The 12,057-nt window shown below is 43.3% G+C and overlaps 1 pseudogene across 1 annotated transcript; it reads right to left on the bottom strand.

Moving 5' to 3' along the window:
* Positions 1-255: 255 nt before the first annotated feature.
* Positions 256-1,538, bottom strand: LOC307065360 (calreticulin-like; annotated as a pseudogene). The gene has a single exon. The product of its transcript is annotated as a calreticulin-like (transcript).
* Positions 1,539-12,057: the final 10,519 nt, after the last annotated feature.

The raw sequence follows: 12,057 nt of genomic DNA, 5'->3' as shown, positions 1-12,057 counted from the left end.
GGATCTGGGGAGATAAGGGGACAACAGAAAGCAAAGATGTCAAATCAAGAAAGATGAAGCCCAGGGGCAAGGGCTGAAGGAGAATCAGAGACAAAACATCAGTTAAAAAAAACAAACTAACAAAAAAAAAGGGAGGGCGGGAAACAAAACAAAATCCACCCCAAATTGGAACCCACCTGAAAAAAAGGGAAAGTTCTCCAGTCTCATAGAGACATTATTTTGCACAGTGCGTGGCCGGCTCTGTGGCTGGAGCAATCAGACCTCAGTCCAGCCCTGGTGGTGGTAGTGTGGCCCGTGCAGCTCATCCTTGGCCTGACCAGTGGCAGCATCTTCCTCCTCATCCTCCACTTTCTCATCCTTGTCCTCCTCATCGTCATCCTCCTCATCCTCATCCTTGTCCTCCTTATCTTCCTTGCGCTTCTTCTCCTTCTCCTCCTTTAGCCTCTGCTCTTCGTCTTGCTTGTCCTTCATTTGTTTTTCTGCTACCTTCATAACACCCCATGTCTCATTGCCAGACTCCTCAGCATATGCCTCGTTGTTGGTGATGAGGAAGTTGTCAAAGATGGTGCAAGACTTGACCTGCCAGAGATCCAAGCCCAGTACAGCAAAGTTTTCATAGGCATAGATGTTGCTATCCGTGGAATACTCAGGGTTGTCGATCTCTGGGTGGATCCAAATGCCCTAGTAATCTGCGTTGTCAATCTGCCGGGACTTCCACTCACCCTTGTACTCTGGGTTCTGAATCACTGTTGGTTCCCATTCTCCATCCATCTCTTCATCCCAGTCCTTGGGCTTCTTAGCATCAGGGTCAGGAATGTGCTCAGGCTTGTCCCAGTCCTCAGGCTTGGAGTCTGTAGGGTCATCAATCTTGGCTGACTCGTCCCAGTCTTCAGGCTTTGCAGCATCAGGATCCTTTATCTTCTTGGGGGGCAAGAAATCCCAATCATCCTCCAAGGAGCCTGACTCAACCTGGCTGTTGTCAATCTTTATCTCATAGGTATTATCAGGCCACACAATCAGCATGTAAAGGTGTGTGAATTCATCGTCTTTGCAACAGATATCCTTGTTGATCAGCACGTTCTTGCCCTTGTAGTTGAAGATGACATGAACCTTCTTGGTGCCAGGGCCACAGATGTCTGGGCCAAACATGATGTTGTATTCGGAGTCTCCACGCATGTCTGTCTGGTCCAGACCATCTGGAAATAGCTTCATGTAGCCACCCCCACAGTCGATGTTCCGTTTGCGTTTCACGGTGAACTGCACCACCAGTGTATGACCCTTATTGCTGATGGGCTCGAATCTGGCCGACAGAGTGTAAAACCAGGCACCCTGGCTTGTCTGCAGCCCTTTATCTTTCTCCTGGTCACCATAGAACTTACCGGAACTGAGAATGAATTTGCCAAAATCGATTTGTGTTTGGATTCAATCCAGCGCTCAGTCCACCCGTTTCCATCCAGAAACTGCTCCTTGAAGTAAATGGCGGGTTCAGCGGTGGCCGGGCCAAGAAGGCGGAACAGCAGCAGCACAGGCAACAGCATGGCGGGCCAAGGGGGCTGTGGCACGTGGGCCCTTTAAGTCGCTTTTCTAGCAGTAGCTCTGCAGTAGGGACTGGCCTTTATTATGTTGAGGTAAGTTCCCTCTATGCCTACTGTCTGGAGGGTTTTTTTTTATCATAAATGGGTGTTGAATTTTGATGAAAGCTTTTTCTGCATCTGTTGAGATGATCATATGGTTTTTATACTTCAATTTGTTAGTATGGTGTATCACATTGATTGATTTACATATGTTGAAGAATCCTTGCATTCTGGGGGTAAACGCCACTTGATCATGCTGTATGATCCTTTCCATGTGCTGTTGGATTCTGTTTGCTAGCATTTTGTTGAGGATATTTCCATCTATGTTCATCAGTGACACTGGCCTGTAGTTTTCTTTTTTTGTGACATCTTTGTCTGGTTTTGGTATCAGGGTGATGGTGGCCTCGTAGAATGAGTTTGAGAGTGTTCCTCCCTCTGCTATATTTTGGAAGAGTTTGAGAAGGATAGGTGATAGCTCTTCTCTAAGTGTTTGAAAGAATTTGCCTGTGAAGCCGTCTGGTCCTGGGCTTTTGTTTGCTGGAAGGTTTTTAATCACAGTTTCAATCTCAGTGCTTGTGATTGGCCTGTTCATATTCTCTATTTCTTCCTGGTTCAGTCTCAGAAGGTTGTGCTTTTCTAAGAATTTGTCCATTTCTTCCAGGTTGTCTATTTTATTGGCCTATAGTTGCTTGTAGTAATCTCTCATGATCCTTTGTATTTCTGCAGTGTCAGTTATTACTTCTCCTTTTTCATTTCTAATTCTATTGATCTGTCTTCTCCCTTTTTTTCTTGATGAGTTTGGCTAGTGGTTTATCAATTTTGTTTATCTTCTCAAAGAACAAGCTTTTAGTTTTATTGATCTTTGTTATCATTTCCTTCATTTCTTTTTCATTTTTTCTGATCTGATCTTTATGATTTCTTTCCTTCTGCTAACTTTGGGGTTTTTCTGTTCTTCTTTCTCTAATTGCTTTAAGTGTAAGATTAGGTTGTTTATTTGAGATGTTTCTTGTTTCTTGAGGTAGGATTGTATTGCTATAAACTTCCCTCTTAGAACTGCTTTTGCTGCATCCTGTAAGTTTTGGGTCATCGTTTTTTCATTATCATTTGTTTCTAGGTATTTTTTGATTTCCTCTTTGATTTCTTCAGTGATGTCTTTGTTATTTAGTAGTGTATTGTTTAGCCTCCATGCGTTTGTATTTTTTATAGATTTTTTCCTGTAATTGATATGTAGTCTCATAGCATTGTGGTCGGAAAAGATGCTTGATACGATTTCAATTTTCTTAAATTTATCAAGGCTTGATTTGTGACCCAGGATATGATCTATCCTGGAGAATGTTCCATGATCACATAAGAAGAAGTGTATTCTGTTGTTTTGGATGGAATGTCCTATAAATATAAATCAAGTCCATTTTGTTTAATGTGTCATTTAAAACTTGTGTTTCCTTATTTATTTTCATTTTGGATGATCTGTCCATTGGTGAAAGTGGGGTGTTAAAGTCCACTACTATGATTGTGTTACTGTTGATTTCCCCCTTTTTTTTTTTTTTTTTTTTGCTGTACGCGGGCCTCTCACTGTTGTGGCCTCTCCCATTGTGGAGCACAGGCTCCGGACGCGCAGGCCCAGTGGCCACGGCTCATGGACACAGCCGCTCCGCGGCATGTGGGATCCTCCCAGACTGGGGCACGAACCCGTGTCCCCTGCATCGGCAGGCGAACTCTCAACCACTGCGCCACCAGGGAAGCCCCTGATTTCCCTTTTTATGGCTGTTAACATTTGCCTTATGTATTGAGGTGCTCCTATGTTACAATTGTTATATCTTCTTCTTGGATTGATCCCATGATCATTATGTCATGTCCTTCTTTGTCTCTTGTAATAGTCTTTATTTTAAAGCCTATTTTGTCTGATACGAGAATTGCTACTCCAGCTTTCTTATTATTTCCATTTGCATGGCATATGTTTTGCCATCCCCTCACTTTCAATCTGTATGTGTCCCTAGGTCTGAAGTGGGTCTCTTGCAGACAGCATACATATGGGTCTTGTTTCTGTATCTATTCAGTCAGTCTATGTCTTTTGGTTGGAGCATTTAATCCATTTACATTCAAGGTAATTATCGATATGTATGTTCCTATTACCATTTTCTTAATTGTTTTTTGTTTGTTATTGTAGGTCTTTTCCTTCTCTTGTGTTTCCTGTCTAGAGAAATTCCTTAGCATTTGTTGTAAAGCTGGTTTGGTGGTGCTGAATTCTCTTAGCTTTTGCTTCTCTGTAATGGTTTTAATTTCTCTGTCAAATCTGAATGGGATCCTTGCTGGGTAGAGTAATCTTGGTTGTAAGTTTTTCCCTTTCATCACTTTAAATATGCTCTGCCACACCCTCCTGGCTTGTGGAGTTTCTGCTGAGAAATCATCTGTTAACCTTATGGGGATTCCCTTCTATGTTATTTGTTGCTTTTCCCTTGCTGCTTTTAATATTTTTTCTTTGTACTTAATTGTTGATAGTTTGATTAATATGTGTCTTGGCATGCTTCTCCTTGGATTTATCCTGTATGGGAGTGTCTGAGCTTCCTGGACTTGATTGACTTATTTCTTTTCCCATGTTAGGGAAGTTTTCAACTATAATCTCTTCAAATATTTTCTCAGACACTTTCTTTTTCTCTTCTTCTTCTGGGACCCCTATAATTCGAATGTTGGTGCATTTAATGTTGTCGCAGTTGTCTCTGAGACTGTCCTCAATTCTTTTCATTCTTTTTTCTTTATTCTTCTCTGTGTTAGTTATTTCCAGTATTTTATCTTCAAGTCACTTATTGTTCTTCTGTCTCAGTTATTCTGCTATTGATTTCTTCTAGAGAATTTTAAATTTCATTTATTGTGTTGTTCATCATTGCTTGTTTGCTCTTTAGTTCTTCTAGGTCCTTATTAAACATTTCTTGTATTTTCTCCATTGTATTTCCAAGATTTTGGATCATCTTTACTATCATTACTCTGAATTCTTTTTCAGGTAGACTGTCTATTTCCTCTTCATTTGTTTGGTCTGGTGGGTTTTTACTTTGCTCCTTCATCTTCTGTATATTTCTCTGTCTTCTCATTTTGCTTAACTTACTGCCTTTGAGGTATCCTTTTCAGGTTCGTAGTTCCCATTGTTTTTGATGTCTGCCCCCAGTGGGTAAGGTTGGTTCAGTGGGTTGTGCATGCTTCCTAGTGGAAGCATGGTGCCTGTGTTCTGGTGAATGAGGTTGGATCTTGTCTTTCTGGTGGGGAGGACCACATCCAGTGGTGTGTTTTGGGGTGTCTGTGAACTTATTATGACTTTAGGCAGCTTCTCTGCTAATGGGTGGGTTTGTGTTCCTGTCTTGCTAGTTGTTTGGCATGGGTTGTCCAGCACTGTTGCTTGCTGGGTTTTGAGTGGAGCTGGGCCTTAGCATTGAGATGGAGATCTCTGAGAGAGCTTTCGCCATTTGATATTACATGTGGCCAGGAGGTCTCTGGTGGACCAATGTCCTGAACTTGGCTCTCCCACCTAAGAGGCTCAGGCCTGATACCTGGCCACAGCACCAAGACCCTGTCAGCCACATGGCTCAGAAGAAAAGGGAGGAAAAAAAAAAGAAGTAATAAAATAAAATAATTAAAATAAAAAATTAAAAAATATTTTATTAAAGATAAAAAAGTAATAAAAAAAAGAAAGAAGAGAACAATGAAACCAATGAACAAATCCACCAATGATAACAAGAGCTAAAAACTATACTAAAAAAATACAAACAAACCCAAAAAACCCCCCCAAAACAGACGGACAGACAGAACCGTAAGACAAATGGTAAAAGCAAAGCTATACAGACAAAATCACACAAAGACACATACACATACATACTCACAAAAAGAGAAAAAGGAAAAAAAAACCATATATATATATGAAAAAAAGGAAGAGAGCAACCAAATCAATAAACAAATCTACCAATGATAATAAGCTCTAAATACTAAACTAAGATAAACATAAAACCAGAAACAAATTAGATGCAGAAAGCAAACCCCAAGTCTACAGTTGCTCCCAAAGTCTACCGCCTCAATTTTGGGATGATTCATTGTCTGTTCAGGTATTCCACAGATACAGGCTACATCAAGTTGATTGTGGAGATTTAGTCCTCTGGTCCTGAGGCTGCTGGGAGAAATTTCCCTTTCTCTTCTTTGTTTGCACAGATCCTGGGGTTCAGCTTTAGATTTGGCCCCGCCCTGTATATAGGTCACCTGAGGGCGTCTGTCCTCTTTTGGGAAGTCTGAGGTCTTCTGCCAGCATTCAGTAGGTGTTCTGTAGGAGTTGTTCCACATGTAGATATATTTTTGATGTATTTGTGGGGAGGAAGGTGATCTCCATGGCTTAATCCTCCACCATCTCGAAGGCCCTATTTTTGTGCTTTCTATCCGGTTCCATTGCTCTATGTGTCTGTTTTTTTGTGCCAGTACCATACTGTTTTGACTACTGTAGCTTTGTAGTATAATCTGAAGTCAGGGAGCATGATTCCTCCAGCTCCATTCTTCTTTCTCAAGATTATTTTGCTATTCGCGGTCCCCTCCAGTCCTTAAAAGACTGTGTAGAGAATGCCAAAACCACTGATAGGGAAGTGAATGTATAACACATTGAGAGGAAGACGTGTTCACCTTGTGAGGACTCAGGCAGACCTTGAAGTATACTTTAGAATTGTTTGTTTGTAAAAAAAAGAGGCTCAAATACAGTTGCTAAAACATACAAGTGTTTATTGTCTCATGTAATTTAATTTTGCAGGTAAGTAGTGTGGGACTGCTAAGGAAGCTCCATGAATTAGAGACCTACAAGCTTTCTATCTTTCTGCTCTGTCATGTGCACCTACCATCCTCATGGTCCAAGATGGCTGCTAAAGGTTTTACCATTATATCTGGATTTTAGGCAGCGGGAAGGAGGAATGGAAGAGGTCTGTCCTGTCTCTGTTAAGATGCCACTCAGAACATTCCATACAACATTTCTGCTTATATATTATTGTCTAGTACTTAATTTCATGGGCACACCTTGCTGCAAAGAAGGTTGAGAAACGAATGACAATGTTCTCAGTTTAAAATTTAGGCTTTAGTTCATAAGGAAGAAGGGGAGAATGGCTTTTGGGAGGCAACTAGTTGTCTGAGTAAACTAAGGAGAAGTATATACATACCTGAAATGGAACACAAATTTTAGTCATTTATTTACTGAATCATTCATTCATTTACTGATTCAATAATTCAACAAATATTAGTACTTAGGTACTGGGGACCTGAGCATGAATAGGACACTGTTTTTGTCCTCAGAGTGCTCCTTAATTGTTCAGAGATAAGGGCAATGGCTTATGAGGAGTGATCTTACAGATCATTTTCTGTTTACAGTGATAGCTAAAGCAAAAATTTAGTTCTGGTTGGGTTGGGGAGCTTTGCAGAAAAGGAGACACATGAACTGGGACTTAGAGAATGAGAGGAATTCTTCAAGAGCAGATGGGACTTAGAGAATGAGAGGAATTCTTCAAGAGCAGATGGGGAAAAGACATTTCAGGGTGGCAGCATCTGCAGAGTCCTGTTGGTGTGAAATAGTATGAAAGACCCATTTGGGAACTGCAAGTCCAGCCACAGTAGAGCTGAAGAGATGGCATGAAGAGATGGCAGAGATGGACAATGAGGCCCTTTTGTGTTTCTGCTAAAGACTTAAACAGATGTTTATCTGTTATAGTCTATTTGGTTCCAAAACAGGATTGAAGGCAGTCTAAGGCATTTAGACTTTATCCTCTAGCTAACAGAGAGCCACAAATGGGTTTTGGGCCATGAAATGTGGGCTGAAGTGACCATGTGTCAGTTCTGAGCCTTAGGAGACATCATTGTTTCTGCTTGTCTCACTGGGATCTTCCATCATGGGAAGAACATGCCCATTTCTTGGTGTTCCTTCAGCCCAGGCTCCAGAATAAAATGCATGGGGCAGACCTGAGCTTGACCCACAGCTTGAAGCTAACTATTCCAGCCATCCCTCAAAGCCATGAGAAGCAAGTCAATGCTTATTTTGTTTGCCTCACAGATTTGTAATTGTTCATTAGGCAGCATTATTGTAGTAAAAACCTACTAATACACCTGGTAATTAGATTCCTCTCTATCATTTCACACTGTGAATGCTAGACGGGTGGCATGGCCAAGACTACCTGTTGGTATACCAGCTGGTCTTGGAGTTGGTGGAAGGGAAATGCCTCACAAAAGTGGCATTTCACAAAACAGGGATGTGGGGCTCATTGGGATGTGAGCGCTGGCTCTCAGGTGAATGCCAGTGTTGGTTTAGCTCAGGGCTTTTCAACCTCTGCAATACTGATATTTTGTTCTGTGTGGGGGGGCTGTTCTGTGCATAGTTTAGAAGCATCCCTCATCACTAGATTCTGGTGGCACCCTTCCCCCTAATTTGTGACAACCAAAGATATCTCCAGACCCTGCCAAATATCTCTTGGGTGGCAAAAATCACTCCCAGCTAAGAACCACTGATTTAGCTGACCTGGCTTCAGTTTTTCTGTTAAAGATAAGCACAGAAAATGACAACAAATGACACCATTTATCAAGAAATTACTGAATTCCAGACATTTTGTTAAGAACCTTCAGGAATTAATCTAATTTGGAAAGGGTCTTAGTTAGCTAGGGCTGCCATCACAAAGTACCACAGACTAGAGTGGCTTAGACAATATAAATTTATTTTCTCACACTTCTGGAGGCTGGAAGTCTGAGATCATGGTGTCAGCTGGGTTGATTTCTCCTAAGACCTCTCCCTTTGGCGTGGAGATGGCGTCTGCTCAGATGGTCCTTCCTCTTCCTGTGTCTGTATCCTAAGCTTCTCTTCTTATAAGGACTGTGGTCATATGGGATGAGGGCCCACTCTAATGACCTGGTTTGAACTTCATTACCTCTTCAAAAACTAATGCTCCACATACAGTCACATTCTGAGGCACTGAGGGTTTAGACTTCAACGTATGAATTCTGGGGGACACAGTACAGCCATAGCAGAGAGTTAACAAATGAGGAAACAGGATACAGAGGTGAAGTACCACTTGCTTCAAGAACACACTTAGAATGTGGAAGAAGCAAGGCTGACCAGTCTAACTCCAGAATCAGTGCTCTTGACCATGCTTCATACTGCCTCCCCAAGAAATCAATCCTGTGAGGGACTCAGGAACGTAGGCACTATACAAGAGTTATGTAAAGAGTTTCTCTCACTCTCTCTGTGTTTTATAGTGGGCTTGTTCAGGTGTGATGCTCACTCCCCTTAAAACCTGTGCATGGGAAGAACCTCCTCAATAGTAGCTTCTCTCACATGAGAGAAGCTATTTCGATTGTATGAAATTCTCAGCCACTGCAGGGCTGGTCTGGACAACTCAATTCACTTCCTAAAAATATGTTTCTAGACCCCATGCCTCTTTGATGAGCAAGAGAAAAAATCTTGAAAATGTCTACCCATTAATCTAGCAATTGCACTCTTGGAATTTATCCTTAGCAAGGAATCAAATATGTATACAAAGATTTATGCATGGTATATTTGATTTTAGAGTGATTTGCAAGAGCAAACATTGGATAGATATTGGATAAATAAATGACGGCGTGTCCATATGGTGGAATGTTCAACTTGTAGATGAATATTTTCTTCCAGGGGAAAAACTTCATAATATATTATTCTTTGAGAAACAAAGATTGGGATGCCATATAGAGTATGATCCCGATTTCTGAAAATGTGTATGCATGTCACTATCATAGTGGACTAGTGGGGACTCGTAGGATGCAGTGGAAATGAACTGTATCCTTAGTCTCCCACTGTCCTGTCAAGCTTTTCTGTAGTTATCATCTTGCTTTTGATAAAATTGGACTTCTTTTCACTTTGTCACTCTTATCTGTGAAACAGTCATCCAGTTACTTCTTTCACAAAAACCCAGGCTCTATTTAGTAATTAATAGGTCCACTCCAGTGTAAAGATTCAACCCCTCAATCTTCGATGACAATTTCCCTCCCCCAGCTCAGCTGGCCCCCGGAGTGAGAAGGGGTGTGGGCTGTTGTGTCTCTTTTTCTTCACTTGGCTCTTCTGTTTTCCTCCCATCTCCCCTGAGCTTCCTCTGCTTCCTCCAGAATTGGGAAGGGGGAGAGAGGAGGAAAGGGGCTGGAAAAGACTTACTGGATTGGTGTTGTTCTAGCCCTTGGGGTCTGACAGTTGATTGATCTCGAATGTTCCTTCCTGGGTTCTTTGCAACCAATTCCTCTCGGTTCCTGTTGGGTACCTGCCGTTTGCTTGACTGGGAGTTGTGTGTCTTCTGTTGGTTCCTACATGACTTCTTCATCTCCCAGCATCTGGCGGCACACCTCCTGAGGGGCCAGCTCTGGTTCACAGGAAACTCCCCCACATCCTTGGCCATGACAACTTGGGGAGAGCAGGCCACCAACACGACCTCTCCTCACTCTGCCCTCAGGGCAGCTAGCCGGCCACGGCCCTTTAGATTTCTCAGGGTGAGCCAGACACCAGTCAACCAAGTCCCTCATGTTCTAGGAACATGCATGCAGCCTTCCAAGAGGTCACTGCAGGCCCTTTGCCTCGACTTTCAGTGAGATGATGGAGCCCCTCCCCAATGGGGAGCATGGATGTCTAGACTTGACAACTCTCTCCCCAAATCCTCATCTGACAACAATCCCTCTCTCTGCCTCTCCAACTTCTTCAAGTTTCTGGAGATGGATGGGTTGGGCTTTTAAAACCTGACTACGTTCTCCCCAAGTCTTGATGGTCTTACCCTCACTTTGAAACAGGAAGCAGCTGGCTCTTATTGTCTTTGGGTATCAGCCGATATCGAAACAGAAAGAACCCGTTTTTTAACATCCTGTTTTGCACACAATAAAGAGGCAGACGGCATGCACACCAGTCTTGCAGAGGTGTCTGGGGGAGGAAAGAGGACGGGGGTCTGGCTAGAATAATCTTCAGGGTTCCTTCCAATCCAGAGACCGTATGGTGGGCTGGCAGGGAACAAAAGAAACTATCAAACAAATTCCCTGTCGTGTTGAAGGGACCAGGCACTCACAAAGCATCATAGTCGTAAACCATCGCACATGCTCTTGAGAGTGATACATGTAGTAACAGGAAGTGTAAATAATCAAGCATTAAAGTTTGGAACTAACTTTATGTCTCAGAATAGAGAAGAGTTAGCTCACTGCTGCAGAAAGTTTCCGGCAGGAAGAACGTATAAACTAAACAGAACAGAAAGAGAAGATGTGCCTCAGTTTCAGCCTCTGCAGCCTCTCCTCCCAGGATCTGGGCTTCCTTGTTCCCCCAAATGCCACCCTGCTAGGAAGTCATTCCCGATCTCTGTACCTGGAGGTACACTTGTCGTCTCTCACCCCCACTTGATGTACACTCCTGTTTTGTTCTGGCACCTGGAGGGAAACACACACACATTATTATTATTGTTGTTGTTGTTATTGCTATTTCCAAGGCACTGAGTTCGTTGTTGGCTGAGTCAGGATTAGAGCTGCGTTTCTGGGTTTTGACTACCAGGCTCTCCCCACCCCTCCTTCTGGCTTCTCAGGTCTTTCTCAGGCACCAGAAGCCTGGAAAGCACTTTGCAGGATATTCCAATCCTGCTGGCATTTGTGTTGGGGATCTGTGCCCAAATCCATCTTGTATGTTTCCAACTCGGAGCCTCCTGGAAGGCAGTGCTCCCCAGAGGCAAGGAGAGAGGCCACAGAAAGCTGAACTCCCAGCGTTGGTCCTGCTGATGGGGGGCTGGCACTCTCGTCCCGTCAGCCTCCCTTCCGTGTATCTTTGTATAAGCGTTTGGCCTGCGTTTCAAGCAGACCTGGGCTTGGGCGCTGGGCATGGAAATGAACTCCTGAGTTAGCTCTTGGAGAAGAGTAAAGGCCTGGCCTTGGGCCTGATTGGAGCCCCGCTTCTCTGCCAATGCTATGTAGAGAAAAGAACAGTTGTATTGAATAACTGCATTTTTAAGCAGAGTCTGTTTGAACCACCTTTTTTACAAGATGGAAAGGAAGTCTTGGAGAGGGGCAATCATGCCCAAGTTCATACATCTGGCTTAGTAGAGCCACTGTATAGGCCAGCTGGAGAGAGGTCTGAATCTCCTCCAGCTTCGCCCCCATGCCCCCTCATCTGGGGAGAGTTCCCTGCTCCCCCCCGGGCTGAGTTAGATGCCCCTGCATGTACCACTGCTCTTATCCTTGACTGTGGAAACCCTCCACACAAAGCCATGTGTTCCTAAAGGGCCGGGACCAAGTGTTTATCATCCCTGTGTCTCCAGGAGAGGGTCCACCATGGGCCTGTAGGGATCCCGTTCCTGGGGTAGGTATGGGGAGGGTACTGGCGTGGGGCTGACTTTCCCATGGGAGGTCAGACCCAGTTCTACCTGGTGATACTCCTTCAGTCCTCTTTCACCAGGCTGAGTGGTTTCTTCTGAGGATACAATGCTGTTAATGCCAGGAG

Source organism: Hyperoodon ampullatus, assembly GCF_949752795.1.
Source record: "Hyperoodon ampullatus genome assembly, chromosome: 17".
Lineage (NCBI taxonomy): Eukaryota > Metazoa > Chordata > Mammalia > Artiodactyla > Ziphiidae > Hyperoodon > Hyperoodon ampullatus.
Note: the sequence above shows the minus strand (reverse complement) of the source record. Positions and strands in the feature narration are given on the sequence as shown.